Source organism: Mauremys reevesii, linkage group 8 (assembly GCF_016161935.1).
Source record: "Mauremys reevesii isolate NIE-2019 linkage group 8, ASM1616193v1, whole genome shotgun sequence".
NCBI classification, from domain to species: Eukaryota; Metazoa; Chordata; order Testudines; family Geoemydidae; genus Mauremys; species Mauremys reevesii.
Genome location: NC_052630.1, coordinates 34,792,221 through 34,812,715, shown reverse-complemented (window position 1 = coordinate 34,812,715; position 20,495 = coordinate 34,792,221). Strand labels below are relative to the sequence as shown.

Genomic DNA, 20,495 nt, shown 5'->3' with positions numbered 1-20,495 from the left:
TTTTTATTGTTTCTTTAAACAATCAAACACAGCAAGCAGCAGATATTTGGCCACACACTTCTGAAACCCCAAATCATGTTCAGGTTTTGGCAGACTAATTTCAGCTTTTCAATTAAAAAAAACCACAACAAATTTTGAAGGAAAGCAGATGTTGTCCGTGATTTTTTTCTGCTTTTTAAAAACCCCTAGTTTTCAATCCAGAAACAGTTTTGACGGCACATATTTGTCCAACCCTTTTAATGAGCTTTAGTGCCTTTTAGCACTAGCTGATGCTGAGAACCAGTGATACCTTGTAAAGAAGTTTTCTCAAAACTGGATTTGTGCCGAAATGCAGAAGGTTTATTTTTCCCAGGGCCGCCCATGGGTGGGGGAGCAAGTGGGGCAATTTGCGCCGGGCCCCGCAGGGGCCCCCCACAAGAATATAGTATTGTAATTTTTTTTTATGGAAGGGGCCCCCGAAATTGCTTTGCCCCAGGCCCCCTGAATCCTCTGGGCGGCCCTGCAGAGCACAGGGGTCTTAAAGGTTGCACGGGAACCGCTCTGCAGACGAATGAACATTGCAACGCTGCACTGATCTGTCAGTAAATGCCCATCCTGTCTAATCAGCCTGGGCTGAGTCATTCAGTGATGTCTTCTCCCAAGTCTGTGACATCACTATTCAGCAGCACAGATTGGATGCGGAGGTCATGGCCTCAGGCAAACTCCCCACTGAAGACAATTGAAGGCTAGATTCAAACTGAGTGAGGATGCCCGCAGTTAGCTCTGTGGACTCAACTGTGAGGTCACAAGCAGAGGACTAGGTCATCGCGAAGGAAGCAGGCTCAAGGAGTGAACTGGGTAAAATAGAAACGTTCGTATTTAAAACATTGTCTGAGTGTCTAGCCGGTTTTTAATGTAGAACACAGAGGAACTAAATAAGGGTGAGATTATCCCTGCGAGTCAGAGGCACTGTGGGATCATCACTGCAGTGCAATTAAATGAGCTGGATCCTCAGCTGTGTAAATCAGCATGTCTCCATTGATGCCAATAAAGCTACACCAATTTGCATCATCTGAGGATCTGGCAACATATCCAGGGAGGAATCTAAGCATGAGACGTGTGCATAGAACTGAAGTGATATGACTGCTAGACACTGCCCTTTGGGAGTCTGGGAACTCCAAACCAACCCCAAAATCCTTTCAAAGGCTCCTCCTCTACAATGTCCTTTGTCCAGCACCACAAGAGGTGGCGCAGGAGAAACGTAGGAGAAAGCACCGTGTGAACATGATGTGAAGGCAGGTGAATGGCAGAGAGCTTGGGATGGGTTCAGGGGAGGATCAAAGGTGGCTGGCAGCACCACAGAGGGCCAGGGACCATCAGACAGTCAAGGAATATGTAAGAGGGTGAGAGAAGCACTAAAGAGGATGAGCAGAGCATCCAAAGGTTAAGGCCAGGGAAGCATGGGATAATAACCATCTGCTATCTAGATAGCACCTTGCATCCTGGAGCACCTCAAACTGCTCTACCAACTACAAGCTAGATTCCTGTCTACCCAGTGGGACTACTTTATCCACTGCTGAATGCAGCCACCTCTGGAGCATCAGCTGTTTAGTGGACCACAGTAACATCACGCACCAGTTTAGGACAGGGACTGAAGAGTGTCACATACAATGAAAACTTCAGGGGGAATGTTAGGGGGCTGAATGCAATTACCCTGGGATCTTTACTGACAATGAGTGTGCGAGACCTCAGTTTTATTTCTCATCCCAAAGCCAGTACCTTCAGAAGCACAATTTCCCCATCCCTATGCTGAGGCACTGGTCTAAAGGTAAGAGTGCTCTGTTATGAATTACCAGCACTGCTTCCTACAGTACTCCTTAGAGATCTCCCATACAAGTATTGCAACAGCCCAACAGTGTTTAGCATATAATACTACATCGCACAGGCAAATCTGGTACTGAGGGTAGCTGGGGGAATATCAAGAAAATTAGAGCTCATCGATGCATGTGACATAAATGTCTGGATTGATAGTTTATGGGGTTGGGAAACTTGGACGAGAAGCATTGGAAATGGCCGGGCGAGTTTTGGAAGGTTAGGAACTGTCAGTACAATCAGAAAATCAGCTTCTAGGGCTGGAAAGACATGGTTGGACCAGTAGACCACTAATCAAGCCCCCAAAGAACCAGAAAAGCTTGTGAGGTTGCTAGAAAGATTAGAAGAGGGTCAGAGGAACACTGCAGACCTTCTCTTCCATCTGTCTTCTCACTTTTAACTCTACTGATCAGAGAGGAGTGCAGCTGAATAGAAAACTGCTTGTAGAGAACAGGCCCACGCCCCATAACCCTGAATTCAAACCGCCTTGAATATTTATAGGGCAGTGCTTTGGAAGCTGTACCCAGCTGTACAACTGGCTCTGATCTCTCTGATGGGCTGAACCAAACTCCTGACCTCGGAACACTCCTGCACCCTGGGGTGCTCGGTATCCAGACCCCACTACTGCAATCCAACCCCTGGTGAGTTTTGCCTGTTGGAGATACGCTGATTGGGGTGGTGGCAGGGATGGATGGAGAATATTAAGGTGAACTATTGTCATTTACCAATCACTTCACACGTTGGGTAGAAACAAATGAGCCAGAGAAACCCAGAACTTGAGCCAAACCTCTGACATTCCGAATGGTTGGATGAAGCTTTTGGTTCCCTTTTCAAAGCTCTGCATTTCCTGGCTGCAGTTCGCACCAGAAGGGTAGGTGCCAGAATACCTTGCGCAAGGTTCTTCCCACAACACTTCCACCCCAACAGGTGCCAGGCAGAATTGCAATTCTCTCAAGCTGGCCTGTTTCCACAAGACTCTCAATTCCGGTTTTGGAGTTTTAGGAGGTTCCTATAAGACTTCTGTGAGCTTACCCTGAATGAAAGAATGAACCTTCTGAAGTCACCCATTGTTAAAGTAAACTATCAAATTTTGTTTGATGAGGCAAATATTTATGATCAAAATAATCAACTATTAGACGAGAATGACTTGCAATATCCAAGAGCACCATGCTCCTTAAAGAACATGATTTGACAGAGAATCCAGGATGGACCATAAATTCCATTTAACTGGTTTCCAAACTATTAAATATATTCCAGATATTTTTCAGGATCTTCCAAGAGATGAATTAGCTGCCAGGACTCTGGAGATTCAGCAGGACGCTAATTATTGAGAGAATAATGCTTGTGACAGTCATGACACTTGTCAATGCTAGGGGATGTCTTAGGAGCTTAGTGTAGGGAGATGGGCCCAGCTCCTCAAAGGGGCTAGGCACCTAACTGTTATCAAAATCAGTTTGAAGATCCGGGCCATGGAGCCTTTCAGCCCAGTGTTCCTGGTGTGACTCTAGCCTGCAGCAGAAGTGACCCACAGTTGTTACCATCTGATGCCTATCTGGAGGTTTATGGGAAATGCGTTGATGGGCGTCCCAGTTCCTACTGTCTGGATGTCCCTAATCTTGAAACTATCTGCCTCCCTTCTTTGTAGGCTCAGTAGAGAAGCCAATGATTCAATGGGACATGGAGAATGAGTTAACCTTTGACCCTCCAAGATGATCCTCGCAGCTCGAGACTTAGGCACATTGGCAAGGAGCTGTGAGGCAGCGTGTGCTGCTGCCCCCCTCCCACCCCCCCATGCTGTGCCAGTTCTGTACTGCCAGTCCGGCAGGACTCATGACCGCCAAACTCATTAAAAAAAAAATTCAATAATTGTCAATACTACTGCGGCTCAAGAAAGTGCTAGGAAGAGCGTCTGTGCATGAAAGCCACCATGACTCTCACTGCAAGAACAAGAACATGGCAATTAACAATGCCATGAGGATCAAAGCAGGCTTTGAAAAAGGAACCACCTGTAGCAATAAGATGCATCATGCTCCTCACATATAGGTGACCTTTCATCTACAGATCTCAAAGGTCTTTCCAAAGGTAGGAAAGCATTATCACTCCTATATTCCCGGGGGGGAATTGAGGCACAGAGCAGTGACGTATCTTGCCCAGGGCCATTCAGTAGGTCAGTGGCAAAGCTGGGAACAGAATCCAATTATCCTGACTCCCCATCTGGTGCCTGGCCTGCTAGGCTGTACTGTCTCCAAAAGGCACAGAGGTAAAATACCTGCCCCTCGAAGGTTGTTTTTTGCTAAAGTTGCTTCTCCACAGATTAAGGGCCTGGTAACGGGCTCCCCTGTGCAGCGCAGATGCCTGCAGAAATGTCACGCTTCTGCACAGGGTAGATTTTGGCTGGTAAGTGATTACGCGCCTCCTCACTGATGCTCTCTTAGGAAATTTTATACACACGCACAAAGCAAGGAAAGCTGCGGTGGCAAGCGGGGAGATCTGTGAAGCCGAGGGTGGCAGTGATAAACCTCCTGGAACGCATGGCAATTAATCTTGTGATGCTGTGAGTCAGCCTAACCCAGAACCACAGCCCGGCGCTGGCGACGAGGCATGCTACTGACTCCCACCCCAAGGAGTTAATCTCGGCTTTGGGGACTTTCAAATGCCATCAGGCTTAGGAGACATTAATTCCGAGGACTAACACCGAAAGAGGCATGTTCAAGGGTGAGCCCTCTGCAATGAGATGTGCACGCACGCTGACAGCAGCTCGCTCGCCTTTGGAACACGCAGCTGGATGGCGGGCAAGCACTTGTGTGCATATCACTGGAATGCATGGAGGGAATTTATGCAGCCTTTGCAGAGCGGCCTGATCCAAAGGATAAAGCATTAAATAAAGTGACACAAAAGGGCACGTTTCCAGTGGGCCATGCCTGGGATAAAGCACTTCAGTTAATATTAACACTGTGAATTTAATTCCTGCTGGGAAGATCTCTCTTTCCCCCCAAAAATCTGCAGTGCTCCCCTAAGTTTGACAAGCTTTCTGAGGCAGAACCTCTTCCAATTGTAGCCTTAGGCATGAATGCAGTTTGCAGTTTTGACAGCAGATGTCTCTCCTATTATGATTTATCAAAATGCTTTAAATAATGCAAACATATTTACAGGAATAAATTCCAGCTTCCGAGCGTGTTCGTCACTCAGGGATTCGGATTGCGCCTGATTGGTTTTTGGCTTCCCCTTGGATATAGATGTGCAGAGCCCAGTGGAGGTGCATGAAGTGGGGCAGCCCTCAAGTGCAAGGGAGGGAAAGGGAGTTCAGCCCAAATAGTGCTTAATCAGTGTGTTGAATATTGTAAGTGATTGTGGCAAGGAACTGACCCTGCCTTTGCACAGCCTGACAATTTCATGGGCCTGTGGGCCTATGTTTCTGGGCAAACAGTAACATGCTGTTTAAGTTCTGTTCCTGTAAAGGAGACTTTGGGTGCTTTCTCTTGTGGAACTCCTTAAACAAGGAGTGCATTCTGCCAGTGAATTAGATTCCTTCCCCCCCCCCCCCGCCCAGCTGTGTCCAATTTTTTTAAGTGTGACATGCACGCAGCGAGTACCCAGCCATAATGCAGAGGGGTGACTCAAAGGCACGGCTGGAAGGGCTCGCGCTGCAGCCGGATGCAAATCCCATTAGGAGAACGCCCCGCTTCAATCTGAGGCAAGTCTGTAAATCTGTCTAATGGTTGTTGAAGGCAGGGCACTGTCGCTGCAGCCTGCTATTTTAGACACACAAAAAGATCGCAGCATACCTGCCTGTGCTGCTGTGATGTGAGGAGAAGTGGCCCAATTAGAGCATAGCACCTAGCCTTGCCGTTTCCATGGCTTCACAGTACAGTACTTCCGTCTCTCGAGGCCATCAGTGCAGGAACCAGCATCTTATCAATGATCATCCTGGTTATAAGACTCTCCTAAGCCATACCTGCAGAAGCCTAATCTCACTAGCGACGCAGGAGAAGATCTTTTCCCACAGGAGCCGTACGCTGATTTCCCGCTATAATTTGGGCCACGTTCCCGTCTCCGTTTTCATAAACAGCATGGAGAAGGCAGAGCAAAGGCAGCGCGCTGCCCCAGGGCTCCTTTAAGATGCTCCCATTTTTTATGATCTTGTGAAAACTTGCTCTCCAGTGCACAAGGGCCCTTCGAAATGTAGCTTTCCTGAAACCGGCGCGGTGTAACCCCATGTAAAAGAGTAGGGAGCAGATCCAGGGGGAAGCCTAGGTTAGCACACACGGCACAAGCAGTTGAGTATTCATCCATTCATCTTTAATGGCCTAAAGAATGGGAGTCTGGCTGGATTGGAAGGCTGAACCGTAGACAGAGAGAGACAGTGCACAAGCACGTCTTCCAGACGTTCTTCTCCTTGGGTCTGATTCTCCCCGGGCAGAACATGAGTAACTACAATTGACTTCAGAACTGGGCCCCTTGAATTCTGCACAGGAAATTAGACTTGAAGGACCTAATCCTGAAAGGTGCTGAGCATCGGCAGCCCACGCCGAAGGCCACTGAAGTTCAACTGTCCTGTTAATGGTGTCCTTGCGTCTCCAAGCAGCGTGGGTGGGGTAATGAGAGAGTGCGTCAGAGAGCAGCGGGAGCCGGCCGTTCACAGACGGAGAATGTCTCTGTTTGCAGACGTGTGGCTGAATGCGAGTGGAGGGAGCTCTTTATGTTTGACATCTACCTGGTCCCATGCAGTAGTCAAATTGCACATTCTCTGTCTTTACAGAGAGGAGCCTGAACCAAAGCCTCACATCCAGACTCTGGGGTATGTTACGACTCTAACCAGATCCCCAGCTGAACTTTGCAGATCTGTAAAACCCCTCTCATTCTGGGATGGAGCTTCCAACCCTGGGTCCAGCTCTGGATGCAGGAGGTTGAGTCTTTTCTGGTCAAGCAAGGTACACTGACCCTTTCAAGTCTCATAACTGGACAGAGGAGCCTAATGCAGCAATGCCATGCCGCTGCACTGAGTATTATAGGCAGAGTTGCAGCAAATCCTACAGTTAAGGTTGCCTGACACTTTCCACTGACTATGAGCTGCCAATGTGATGTGGCCATGAAAGAGGCGAATGCAATCCTAGGATGCATCAGGTGAGGTATTTCCAGTAGAGACTGGGAAGTGTCAGCAACATTATTCCAGGTACTGGTGAGACCTCATCTGGAATACTGTGTGCAATTCTGGTCTCCCGTGTTTAAGAAAAATGAATTCAAACTGGAACATGTGCCGAGAAGGGCTGCTAGGGTGATCCAAGGAATGGAAACCTACCTTACGAGAGGAGACTCGAGGAGCTTGGCTTGTTTGTCCTAACCAAATGAAGACTGAGGGGAGATATGATTGCTCTCTACAAATACATTAGAGTGATAAATGCCATGGTGGGAGAGGAGTTATTTAAGTGCCAATGTTGACACAAGGACAAATGGATATATACTGGCCATCAATACATTTAGGCTTGAAATTAGATGAAGGTTTCTAACCATCAGAGGGGTGAAGTCCTGGAACAACCTTCCAAGAGGAGCAGTGCGGGGAAGAAACCTAACTGCCTTCAAGACTGAGCATGATACGTTTATGTAGGGGAAGGTATGATGGGACTGCCTACAATGGCATGTAGCTGATCTGCAACTACTTGCAGCAAATATCTCCAATGGCCAGAGATGGGACACTAAAAGTTACTCCAGAGAATTCTTTCCCAGGTGTCTGGCTAGTGGGTGTTGTCCACATGTTCAGAGTCTAACTGATCGCCATATTTGGGGTCAGGAAGGAATTTTCCCCCAGATCAGATTGGAGGTGGGTCACCTTTCTCAGCAGCACGGGTCGCTTGCTGGGTTGAACTAGTATTAATGGTGGATTCTCTGTAACTCAAAGTCATGAAACCATGATTTGAGGACTCCAGTAACTCAGTGTCTGTTATGGAGTGAGTGGGTGAGGTTCTGTGGCCTGCAATGTGCAGGAGGACAAACTAGATGATCACAATGGTCCCTTCTGGCTTTTAAAGTCTATGAGTCTATATGGCCTTTTTTCCCCCCAATACTTTCCATTATGAGGCTTTTTTTTCCTTCAGAGTTGATTATAATTTTGCCACACTTCAGCTGTTCACCCAGGCTAGGTGTCTGACTCAGCCTGACTCTTTATTTGGTTTTGGGTGGCTATTTTTTTTTTTTTAGTTTAAGCAAAAATGGTTCTGTTGGTGCTGAGAACAAAGCTGGAGAAAATACTTTGTTTTCCCCACACTGAAAAACTCTTACATCCATTTTGTTGAAAAACTTTAGCACCTCCATGCTTGAAATCTGGCAGTGGAAGGGGGGCTGCCCTGGGGTCAGGGATGTACCTTTTTGCTGTCCCAATGAAAACCCCACCCAAAGCTGGCCAAGTTATAAGCCTCTGGAAATGGTGGTTTTCATACACTCAAGTAGAGGATTGTTGGAGTTTGGCAGCAAACTTCTCCAAAGATTCCATCTGGGCGGAGCATGCTGTATCCCTACACAGCTCCAGTGTGCTGACAGTCTGTGCATGCACCATCCCCGGCCAGCCCCTAAGCATGCTCCATCCAGGGTCTTCTCCTGCAATTCATTCTTCCAGTGGCCAAGGGCCACTGTGGTACCACACCCCAGACCTGAGAGCACTGAGACTGTCTTTCCACTGCTCTCATGCTTCCCCTGCTGTCTCCTAGACAGAGTGGATAAGGAGGAAGCAGCCTAGGGTGACCAGATGTCCCGATTTTATAAGGACAGTCCTGATATTTGGGGCTTTTTTTTATATGGGCTCCTATTACCCCCCCCCCACTCCTGATTTTTCACACTTGCTATCTGGTCACCCTAAAGCAGCCAGACTCAACGGGGGAGAGGGGAGAAACAAGCAGGGGGCCGGGAGGGGATAGGAGCAGAGCAGGAGGGGGACAGACACTGAGGGAAACAGAAAGGGATAGGCTGATGTAAGGACATGGTAGGGGGCAGAGGCAGAAGGGGGTAGGTTAGGAGGGGAGCAGGACAGAAAAGTCTGAAAGCCTAGAGCACACTCCCCTCCAGAGCCTGGAACAGAATTCAGGATTCTTGAGTCTCAGCCTTCCTCTGCTGCCAGCAAATATTTGTGAAAGCCGCTTGCAGTGTGTGCGGCCCCCTCTAGTGGCTGGTCCACATAAACAATAACAGCCTTCTACTGCTGCCAGTTACTCTGTTTGCTCAAGCAGTAGAGGTCTGTGTGGTGGATCTAAAGGGTCCAACCCTGCTGATGATCCATGTGGGTGCCAATATGATGCTGCATGATAGAACTTCTTTTGTCTCTTTGCGTGCTTTTTTAAAAACTTAGGGAATTGTACATGAAACCCCGTACATTAAAAGAACATTATTAAGATTGCAAAGCCAAGCACTCCAACGTTAGGCAATGCCAAATTTAAGGTTGCCCATGCAACCTTAATGTGTCCCCCTGGGGTTTATTCTTTATGATACAGTGTTTAGTCACATAGTGTTTTTTTCCCACAATTCAGTGCATAGTTTGGATGCTGCCCAGGGGATGAATCAGGGCTCCATTGTTAACAAGGCTGTTCTCTGTTTAGGACCCCTGCCTCATTTGTTGCAGAAGCTGGATAGTGAATGAAACAGTGGAACTGCAGGAAGAGAAGGCGGAGGGTGTCTCATAGTGAAGGCAGCTGAATGGTCCCCTGGGGAACTGGATTCTGTCCCTGCCTCTGCCACAAAGCTCCTATGTGATGCTGGGCAAGTCACTTACATCAAAAGTTTCACAGGTGGCTACTAACTTGTGTTCCTCATTTTTTGGGTGCCTGGTTTGAGCTCTGGGGTCTGACTGGCAGAAGCGCTGAGTGCTCACAGCTGCAGATGGAGTTGATTGGAGCGGTGGTTGAAATTACAGTGCTAAGTATACTGGAAAATCAGGTCCTATCTGCTTCTCTAGTGCTCAGATACTTTTAAAAATCTGGCCCTCTGTGCCTCTATTTCCCATGTGTAAAATGGGGCTAAACCCTGCCACTTGGCTCACAGGGGTGCTGTGAAGATAAATGTTTGTGGAGTACTCAATACCACAGCGATGAGCAGGGCCGGCTCCAGACCCCAGCGCGCCAAGCGCGCGCTTGGGGCGGCATTTTGCCGGGAGGGCGGCAGGCGACGCCGGCAGACCTTCTGCAGTCATGCCTGTGGGAGGTGTACCGGAGCCGCGGGACCAATGGACCTCCCGCAGGCATGACTGTGGAGGGTCCGCTGGTCCCGTGGCTCCAGTGGACCTCCCGTAGGCACGACTGCAGATGCTCCACCGGAGCCGTGGGACCAGAGGACCCTCCGCAGGCACGTCTGCAAGAGGTCCCCCGGAGCCGCGGGACCGGCATGCTTGGGGCGGCCAAATTGCTATAGCCGCCCCTGGTGATGAGCACCACTGAAAAGCCCACAAGGAAACTAATAATTCGGTGTTCAGAGCAGGTTTGAATCATGGCTGGTAAAGAAGGCCTGGGGCCACACACTGAATTAGGATTATAAAAATTAAATCTTGAATAGCTACCCATCCCGTGAGCACTGTCCATCCTGGGCACTGCATGAGACCGGAGTCCTGTGCAAAGACGAGCATGTGAACATGTAATACACAGAGAGACAAGGTGGGTGAGAGAATATCTTTTACTGGATCAACTTAATACATAGGCAGCCAGGGGCCGAATAAAGGTTGCACGGGCAACTTTCATTCTGTATCTCCTAACACTGAACACTTGGCTTTGCAAGCTTGACATTCTTTTAACATAGCTGCAACATTTACCCACTTACTTACCTGGACATTTCTTCAAGACTCACAGGCCAGGTCCCTCTAGAGATAGATGCCCATCAACACAGTCCTAGCTCAGGAGCTATTGTTAATATTGTGCTTTGCACATCTATGTCCTTATTGCTTCTTCCACTGAGTGTGCACAGCAGGAGTTTGTGTTTGTGTGTGCAACACACATCCACGCATACCCCTTGAGTCTTTCTAATTTTGTTCTCTCTCCTAGCATATGTACGTTTATCAATCGCTTGTTCAATCTGTGTATCCAGTTCACTAGCTAGTAACTGACTTGCCCTCTTTAGCATCAGGTTCTACTAACTGCACTGGTTAGCACATGCACAGAGCGCTGTGCAAATATTAACCAGTGCATTGTCACAACACTCCAGGGAGGGAGTAAACCTCACCCCTGTGTGACAGAGGGGAAAACCGAAGCAAGGTGAGACGAAGCAATTGCCTATGGCGATGGAGCAATTTTGTTGGTGAGGTGGGATCAGAACTCACAACTTCCTAATACACAGGTCTGTGTGCAGGTCACCCCACCTCACCACTGTCTTCCTTTGTTCTTGTGTGTGCATTAAACTTGTTAGCTCACTGAGGCACTCCTGGGAGAGCTGCTTCTCATTTTAATTAATATCCCAGTGGTGCATACTGGCATGGTGTTGGCTTTAGTGAAGAACAGAGAGCAAAGGAAGCTGTTTGCTTTCTCTGAACAATCATAAAAGATCAGTGTAGAGAGCCACTGTTCTAAACGAATACACCTTAAACAAAACTATGGGGCAGTTACGAGGAAATTTGGGTTATCAGAGAAAGGTTTCCACCCTTCATTAACGTTTGCTTAATTATCCAAACCCTCGATTATCTGAAATCATTCTGTGCCTCTCCCCATGATATTCAGGTAATTGAGGCTGTAACATTTTCCTTTACATACCTGCCAAGCCCTGAACTCAGGTCTCTGTCACTATTGTTGATGGACTCACTCACACGTACAGTAGGTCAGTGAACACAGCATACACCTGTAGATGGTAGTGATTAGAATTGCAGGGGGAAAAACAGGATCTGAACTCAGGTCTTGGCCCATCAAAGTTCACCTTTTACACGCAATAGCCTTTCCTACTAGAGCCACTGTTTGCGTAGCGAAGAAAAATGTTCCATCTGTGCTGAACAGAGCATTTCACAAAACCCCTCCCCTATCATCTCATCTTGTCAACTGCTGTTCAGCTCAAAAGAGATGTGAGACATTCTGAGAACACCTTTAGAAATGGTCAGGCCAGAAGAGAGAGAGCAAGTTTAGATGCAGGACTGCTCCAGGAGAAAAAGAGGGAAAAGCTGCCAAAAAATCAGAGTAGGATGTTCAAACCATAGCAGTGGCTTTCACCTACCCTGAACTCTACAGCCATGTAGTGAATGTACAGTCAGCCTCAGCAAACTGCACTGGAGTCCTGGGCTGTCATCCCTACTGCTGAAACCTCTGGCAAGTCCCCTATACCTAGCTCATAGAACTGGAAGGGACCTTGAAAGGCCATTGAGTTGAATCTAGTCCCCTGCCTTCACAGCAAAACCAAGTAGATTGAGACCTGACAGATTTTTGCCCCAGATCTCTAAATGGCCCCCTTAAGGATTGGGCTCACAACCAGGGGTTTAGCAGGCCAATGCACAAACCACTGAGCTATCCCTCCAATAATGGCAGAGACTAACTCCTCCCCCAGATGACTAACCTGCCAGCTAGACCCTGACACCTGCCTGGCTCCTCCCTTCTCACAGCCGGCTTGGCCACCCTCTAACTCCCAGTATGCTCCATAACCTCCCTGCTAGGCTCCAGAAGTTCCCAGCCTGGACTTTGCACTGCCCAGATGTTAAACACTCTCTTATCACAGATGTCATCCACTTGGGATCTAGGTAGCAAACTACAGGCTAAGACTAGTGCATCAGGGAATTGCCATTATTACGTATCAGTGATGATCATGGGCAGCAGAAAAGGATTTGGGGGCTATGGTGGATCACAAATTGAATATGAGTCAACATGGTGATGCAGTCATCAAAAAGGCTAATGTAATTCTGAGATGTATTACCAGGAGTGTCGTATGTAAAACACAGGAGGTAATTGTTCCACTCTGCTCGGCACTGGTGAGGTCTCAGCTGAGGTAGTGTATCCAGTTCTGGGCACCACACTTTGGGAAAGATGTGGGCAAGCTGGAGAGAGTCCAGGAGAGAAAAAGTGACAAAACATTTAGTAAATCAGACCAGTGAGGGAAAGTTAAATACTGGGTATGTTTAGTCTTGAAAAAAGACGACCGAGAGGGCCCTGATAACAGGCTTCAGATATGCTATGGGCTGTTCTAAAGAGGACGGTGATCAGTGGTTCTCCATGTCCTCTGAAGGTAGGACAAGCAGTAATGGGCTTAATCTGCAGCAAGGGAGATTTAGGTTAGATATTAGAAAAAACTTCCTAACTCTCAGGGTAGTGAAGCCCTGGAACAGGCTTCCGAGGGAGGTTGTGGAATGCCCATCACTGGAGGTTAATAAGACAGCTGGACAAACACCTGTCAGGGATGGTCTAGGCTTACTTGGTCCTACCTCAGTACAAAGGCTGGACTTGATGCCCTCTCAAGGTCCCTTCCAGCCCTACATTGCTGTGATTCTGTGACAATATGTGAGTTGTTACCATAGGTGCTGGAACTAGGGTGCTGCCGCATCCCCTGGCTTGAAGTGGTTTCCATCATAGACAGGGTTTACACTTTGGTTCAATGGATCTCAGCACCCCCACTGTACAAATGGTTCCAGCCCCCTGGTTGTTACTGAGGGGAAGAAGGAGCTGGAGACTGGCTTCTCTCTGTGCGATGGTCCTGCCATTTGATTTGGGCCCTTCTCTCTACTCTGAGCTCTTAAAGGAAAGTCAGGACATGAAAGCCGAATTCACCATGATGGAGAACAGGGCCAGGCCTCATAAATTAATATAAATAAGGTGAATGGGACGGGTATTGGTTCTAAGATACAGATCCTTTTGCCACTGGGATACCAGCTCCTGGCCCACATTGCTAGTGACGGGAAGTTACTGCCTTGTGAAGGGAGCTTGGAAGGCTATGGGAAATTATTGGAATTGTGCAAAATTTCTCATTGCACTTGTCAGAAGGGTTCACCTATGTTGCTCTCTACCTCTTGAGCTTTGCTCTGAGTTCTAGGTTCAAATGACGCGGAATTCTGAGGCAAACTGCAGTTAAAGACACTGACTTTCACATTAAAGCTCTGTGAAGCTGTGAATTTCACAACATTTCAATGGAAATCATAAATCAACATTGAGTCTCACAGACCGGGCCCCGGCGCCATTGGAATAGTCCCTCAGGTACTCACTCAGAGTGGGTGCGAAGTCAGCTGGTACAGATTTAGAATGGGTCAGTTGAATGGTTTGTGGTGGACCATGTGCCCAGGTGAGCTTGGTGTGACTGCCCATTTCTTGTGGATGTTTCTCGTGGTCTAGGAATGAGACAGTGGGTCTGATCCCAGTTCCTAAGAGGCTGCAATCCACTTCCCAAAAAGCTCCGCTATGATTGGCTGTACTCTCACTGGCAGTCTCAGCATAAAGCCTGGGGGTTAAATGGGCCATGGGAACTCCCTCCCTCGCTCCTTGAGAGAGCAGGTCCCTCTAGATCTGGGCAGCACCAGGCATTGATTGGACAGGGTACAAGAAATGTTGCACTTCTTCTGCACCTGTTCTGGGCTTAGACAAAGGACTTTGCTCTCCAGGGCTGTCAATTCAGCAGCTTTCGCCAGCTGTGGGGGAAGAGAGGAAATTTGGTTTAAAAAGGGAAAGCTCATAGGTTTTCATCTCTGTTGGCTCCGGTGCTGTTGAGATCCTTGTTAAGAATTGGCTTCCCCGAGTTTAGCAGGCTGAGAAATGTGTTGAATAAATTACTTTTGACACTTACTCCTACATTTCCAGCCTTGCCCAGGACTTAGCCACGCGGCTCCCATTTAAGTCAATGCGAGTTATTAAGGTCAGTGGGAGCTGTGTGGCTAAATCCCGTCGCATGGCTTTGAAAACATTGAGGGAAGAATTCTCCCCCTTAGCCACCGTCAGGATTCGTCTCACACCCGCATGACCTATTCTGTGGAGCCCCAGCTAGCTAGTTAAAAGATGGTTAGGCATGCCTTGCCGTGGCATCTGGGCATCTGACCAAATTTCAGAGACGCTATCAGGCTAAAAATCATACATTTAAAAAAATCTGTACCTACATTATAAAAACAAGCGCCACCTTTTATTATTAAACGGGACAGACTTTTTTAAATCTAGGACTAGATCCTCAGCTGCTGTAAATGGGCATAGTTCCCTGCCTGAACCCTACCTTTCTTGTCTGTTTCAGCTGTTTCATTGCTTTGTACACTTCACTCACCATGGACTGTGAAAATAAACTAGTCAGTATCTCTTTTGTTTCTAGTCAATTTCACTTTGCCTCCTTTTGCCCTAGCACAGCGCAGACACTACAAGGGGATGTTTATATTAACAGCCCTTTTATTTGGGCTTTTAACAATTCCATCAAAACACTCCTCTGCCTTGTTCTCCTCTGCTCATTTTCCCCCAGCCTACATTTTGGGCTGTATTTGACCAGACATGTCTCTTTCAATATGACAGGCTGCAAGGAAGAAGGGATCAGTCTCTTTGACAGGAACTAAAGTCCTGTTTGAGCTGGATTACATGCTGGTGTTGTTTAACAAACACAAGCATGCGGGAACGAGGTGGCAATGCGGAGCCATCTTTGTGCAAACCTGCCCGGTTGCATTCTTCACTTTCCCTGTGTCCAGCTAAAGGGCTAAGCTTCATTTTTGTGCACACAGCTTAAAATGAATGGAGGGAGGGGGTTAAAAACACCCACCTTCGTGTGACATATAAACCGCGGTAATTTGTACTACAGAAGCCCCAGCGGGGTTCAGGGTCCCACTGTCCTAGATCCTGCCCAGGCACCTAGAGACAGCCCCCGTTCTGAAGGGCTCACAGCCTAGACAGACCAAAGGAAAACAAAGGTGAAGTGACTGGCACAAGGTCCCGCAGCAGGTCAGCGATAAGAATAGACTCTGCGTCTCCTGACTCCCAACCCAGTGCTCTGGCCACTTTACCCTGTTGCCACTCAGAAATGAGGGGAATTTGCAACTGGGACAGACTAGTGCCTTGTCTGGGACCCACTGAAATCCTTGGGAATTCTTCCAGTGTCATCAATGGACATGGGATCAGGCCCTCAGATGGTACCTTCTCTTCAACAACGACTGATGTAAAGCTGCCACATGGCCCCGATTACAGAACGGACCAGGCAGTTCCCTGTCACACCTCAGCAGCTTATGGCCAGTGGCAGGATGACTCATAGCCTTTGTCATTTTGATCTTGGCTCGCAGAGCTGGGGACATGGTTCTATTTAGACCTCTCCCCTCTCCTGGAAGCCGATAAAACTCCAATTATGCAAGTCTATTCCTCTCAAAATAGCTTTCTGCGTGCACCTCGTACCTGCCTTCTGTCTCTTCCGTCACCGGCTGCACCGTGGCTGCCTTCCCATGCCATGTATCTTCCCATTCCCCCAGTAGCTGCAGAGCAGTGGAATGGCCAGTTCGGCGTGTATGAGCATTGCGTGTGCATGTTCCTTTATCAAATAAGGTTTCACAGGTCCTACCAACAAAGCGAGATTCTCTACACCTCTGAGCGTCCAAGGGTTGCTTGTCGCCCTATCCCGCCGCTCTTTGTAATCCATTCTTTGCTGGTCCTCACTGTGATTTCCAGGCTGCAGGGATCAGCGAAGTGCACAGCCCGCGTGGGAGCCTCATCAGCCAATGCACAGCAAACCCTAGAACAAGAATATCCAAAAAGTGCGAAGCTGTCGTCTGGCACAGTGTAATTGGACGCATCCCTTCGCGGTGTCTGATCAACACATTAGCAGGGGTGGCCAACATGAGCCTGAGAATTTACCAATGAACATCGCCAAAGAGCCACAGTAATACGTCAGCAGCCCCACATCCGCTACACCTCTCCAGCCCCCAGCGCCTCCCGCCCACTGGCAGCTCTGCCAATCAGCACCTCTCCTTCCCTCCCCATGCCCGCCGCAATCAGCTGTTTTGCAGTGCACAGGAGGCTCTGGTGGGGAGGAGGGAGGAGCGAGGGCATGGCAGGCCCAGGGGAAGGGGCAGGGGCCTTGGGGGAAGGTATGGAGTGGTGGCAGGACCTGGGGCAGAGCAGGGGGTTGAGCAGTGAGCACCCCACAGCACATTGGAAAGTTGGCATCTGTAGCTCCAGCCTCAGAGTCAGCACCTATGCAAGGAGCCGCATATTAACCTCTGAAGAGCCGCATGCGGCTCCGGAGCCCCAGGTTGGCCACCCCTGCATTATAGTCACAGCAACACTTCCTCTCTCCCACCCTGTGTCTGCCCTGTGTCTTGAGATAGGAAGATCTGTGGACAGGGACTGTGTCTCACTAGGGATTTGCAATAGCACCTGGCCCAATGAGGCCTTGAACTTGGCTAGGGCCTCTGGGTGCTACTGTATTAATTACAAATAACAAGGTTTTAACCAGGGCTTTGGAGTGGCGCCCAGAGCTGCTCCGGAGCAGTGGAGCTTCAGGTTTTTGCGGAGCTGGAGCACAGCTCCAAAGCCCTGGGTCATTGGTGGTAATTGTCCCAGTCTGCTTGGCACGGATGGGGCCTCAGCTGGAGTACTGTGTCCAGTTCTGGGCACTGCACTTTAGGAAAGATGTGGACAAATTGGAGAGAGTCCAGGGAAGAGCAACAAAAATGATCAAAAGTTTAGAAAACCTGACCTGTGCGGGCAGGTTTAAACAAATGGGATTGATTAGCCTTGAGAAAAGAAGACTGAAGGGCGGGACCTGATAACAGTTAAGGGCTGTTAGAAAGAGGGTGGTGATCAATGGTTTTCCATGTCTGCTGAAGGTAGGACAAGAAGTAATGGGCTTGATCTGCAGCAGGGGAGATCTAGGTTAAATATTAGGAAAAACTTTCCAACTAGAAAGCGGAGTTAATCACTGGACCAGGCTGGACTAGGCTTCAGTTGTGGAATCCCCATCACTGGAGGTTTTTAAGAACAGGTTGGACAAACACTTGCCAGGGCTGGCCTAGGTTCACTTGGTCCTGCCTCAGTGCAGGGGATGGGCTAGACAGCCTCTTGAGGTCCCTTCCAACCCTACATTTCTATGAAGCTATGACTTAATACAGTAACCATCACAATTGCCAGTTTCCTGATTTTTCTCCCTTCTCCACATTTGTATGTCCCCAAACTGCATTCTAAACTCTTTCTGTACCTTGCTCTTTATTTTCCCTAGGCTCTGTCCATTTAACCTAGTTACTGTTGCTATTACAGTAGCACCTAGAGACCCCAGTCAAGGATTCGGACTCCAGCACGTCAGGTGCTGTACAAAGACGTGGCAAGAGACGGTCTGTGCTCCACAGAGCTCACAGTCAAGGCCTTGCTGACATGATTTTAACCTACAGCACTTTTCAAACCGATGAAGTTAAACAGGTTCGATAATCCTTGTGGACGTTCCCATTTGGGTTCAAGGGAGGCTTCTTGGAATTTAACTTACACCAGTTCCTAACTGGCTTACATCAGATGGCAGTGAGCCTGGCTTAAACTGAAAGGCGAGCATCAACCCAGGGGGCTGCGCATTTAACTCAATGGGTTTGAAATCACACCTTTCAGTAAACGGTACCACTCTGCATGTAGGTCAGGCCTCAGTCCACTCCCCTCTCTTTTCTCTTAGATAAGCTGCATTTTCTCCTGCCGTCCCTGCATGATCCCTTAAGTCCCTTGTTCCTTTTCCTCCCCCTCTCGCTGCCTTTTTCCATGTCAGTGGTTTTGCTCCTTCCATTTGCATTGCTTGTCCGGGTTGCCTGTTTTCATCCCTTTGCCCTCTCTTCCTTTGTCTTGTCCTCTCTCTTTGTCCCCGTCCTAGTCTCGCTCCCTTCGCCTATCCCACTGCTCATATTCCCTCCCTCTCTTCCCTGCCTCCTCCTTCGCTTCCGCCTGCTCTTTCCTTCTTTAAAACTCCCCCCAGTAGTCAATTTCCCCTCACCTATCATCTCATTTCCTCCCGGAGATCCTCCATAGCTCCCGCCCCGAGCTGTCCCCACATGCAGCTTTCCCTCGCCAAGTGCTTTATCCCAAGTCTTACCCCTGCAGCAGGGCTCCACGTTTACAGAGCACTAGCCAGACATTAGCTAATCCTCACACCAGCCCTGGGAGGTCGGCCCCTTGGTTCCGCTCACAGTCCCTTCTCTGCCCTAGGAAGCCTGGACGTAGCTCATCAATGGCCTGATCCTGCTACCTCTTTGCTCACCCAAATAAGGGCTTGGCAGGATCTCTCCCTAGCGCAGCTTGTCCCTCATTCTCTGCCCCTGAAGAAGTTCCCAGAGGTAGAACTAATGGAGCCCAGCAGCTCAGCCCAGGGCAGCTGCAGGAAAGACTCCTCTGGGGACACTCCAGCATGGGCAGGGAGGGGCACCCAATGGCAGGGTGTGCAGCCGGCCCCATGGCACAATTTTGCCTGAGCATGGCAGCAGTGGAGAGGTCTGGGGTCTGACTGATTGGCTGTGGCGCTCTCTGAAGCTCTTCCAGCCACCTAAGCTCTACCCACCATGAAGCTTCACTCACAGCTGAAACACCTGGACAGAAGAGAAACAAATGTGATGCCAGTCAGGTTCCTCTCTGGCTTCAGTGTGCCTCTCCCTGGGCTGCTTCTCCTCCTGGCTGGCCCTAGTACTCCTGCTGGCCATAGGAGGCGCTGTGGTGCACCGCATTCCTCTGCAGCCACGGAGCTGCCCCTCCCTAGCCACCTCCTTCACCAGTGCCTTCTCCCACTCCTGCTGGCCAAAGGCCTGCTCAAACAGAGGGGCTGTCATAGCGTGAATGGAAGGGCAACAGATTCAGGCTATTTTGAACAAGGAGCATCATTTACTATGGGCAAAGACCTTGGTTTGTCCCCTCCCAAACTTTTGATAGGTCTATATGCCCCATTCCCACCCCCACCCCCACCCCCACCCCCACACACACACTGCTACTTTGCAGGCTGTAATCCCATGTAATGTTCTATATCCTGACACAACTCCTCCTCCGCCCCTCCCCTGGCCAGTTTTCTGCCCTGATGCCCATTTTGAACCAAGTGAGCTGCCGCAGGTCACTCGCACGCGCCCCCGAAGCCCAGTGTGGCGGATGCTAAAAGGCCAGCTAGCTTAATGCATACATGCGTGGGCCTGGCTGGCTCAACTTGTGACGCTCTCAAGTCTTTCACTTCCAGGTCACTCTTTGACCCCATCTTTGTTACCATCTGTCTGATGTTCAGGGGTGCAAGCGAAATGAGATGGTGGGTGTCAGTAGGGCTAGTGCATGGCGCTGGGACTCAGCAGACTGGGGTGCTTATCTCATCTCTGCTACTGACTTTCCACGTGACCTTGGGCAAGTCTCCTCTCCCTCCCAGCCATGGTCAGGCTTGTCTTTTGAGACTTCAAGCTCTTCACGGCAGGGAGTGTCACTCACTCTGTGTGGAGCCCTTACGTGTGACTGTAATACACTACTAATATTAAATTGAGGGCATAGGTACTCTCCTGCTACGCTCCGGCTCCCTCTGAAGGAAAAGGGGACCAACTATAAAGGCCAAGGGATGTTTTCAGCAGGAAAAAGCTGTCAGAATGAACCTACTAACAATCCAGCCTATGTGTCACAATCAAGCCATGCTACATGCTGTAATCTTCACATCAGTAAATCAGACCAGGGTCAGGCGCCCGGTCCCTGCCTCGAAAGGAAGCAGACCGCGCGTCCTTTGCTCGTGCATTCCAGCAGCCTTTTGTGCCAAGCAATTCTGCCTGCTTTTCT

The 20,495-nt window shown here is 49.1% G+C and overlaps 1 long non-coding RNA gene across 5 annotated transcripts in view; it reads left to right on the top strand.

The window, feature by feature from the left end:
- Nucleotides 1–673: 673 nt before the first annotated feature.
- The window catches only part of LOC120370824, a 57,251-nt gene continuing 37,429 nt past the window's right edge, over nt 674–20,495 (top strand). For 2 of the 5 annotated variants that reach the window (XR_005583970.1, XR_005583971.1), the window contains exons 1-2: nt 674–837; nt 2,353–2,492. This is a non-coding gene — a long non-coding RNA (uncharacterized LOC120370824). Of the gene's footprint in view, nt 838–2,352; nt 2,493–3,496; nt 4,995–9,434; nt 9,623–20,495 lie in introns of those variants that run through there. The other 3 variants (XR_005583967.1, XR_005583969.1, XR_005583968.1) reach the window with 3 other exon arrangements.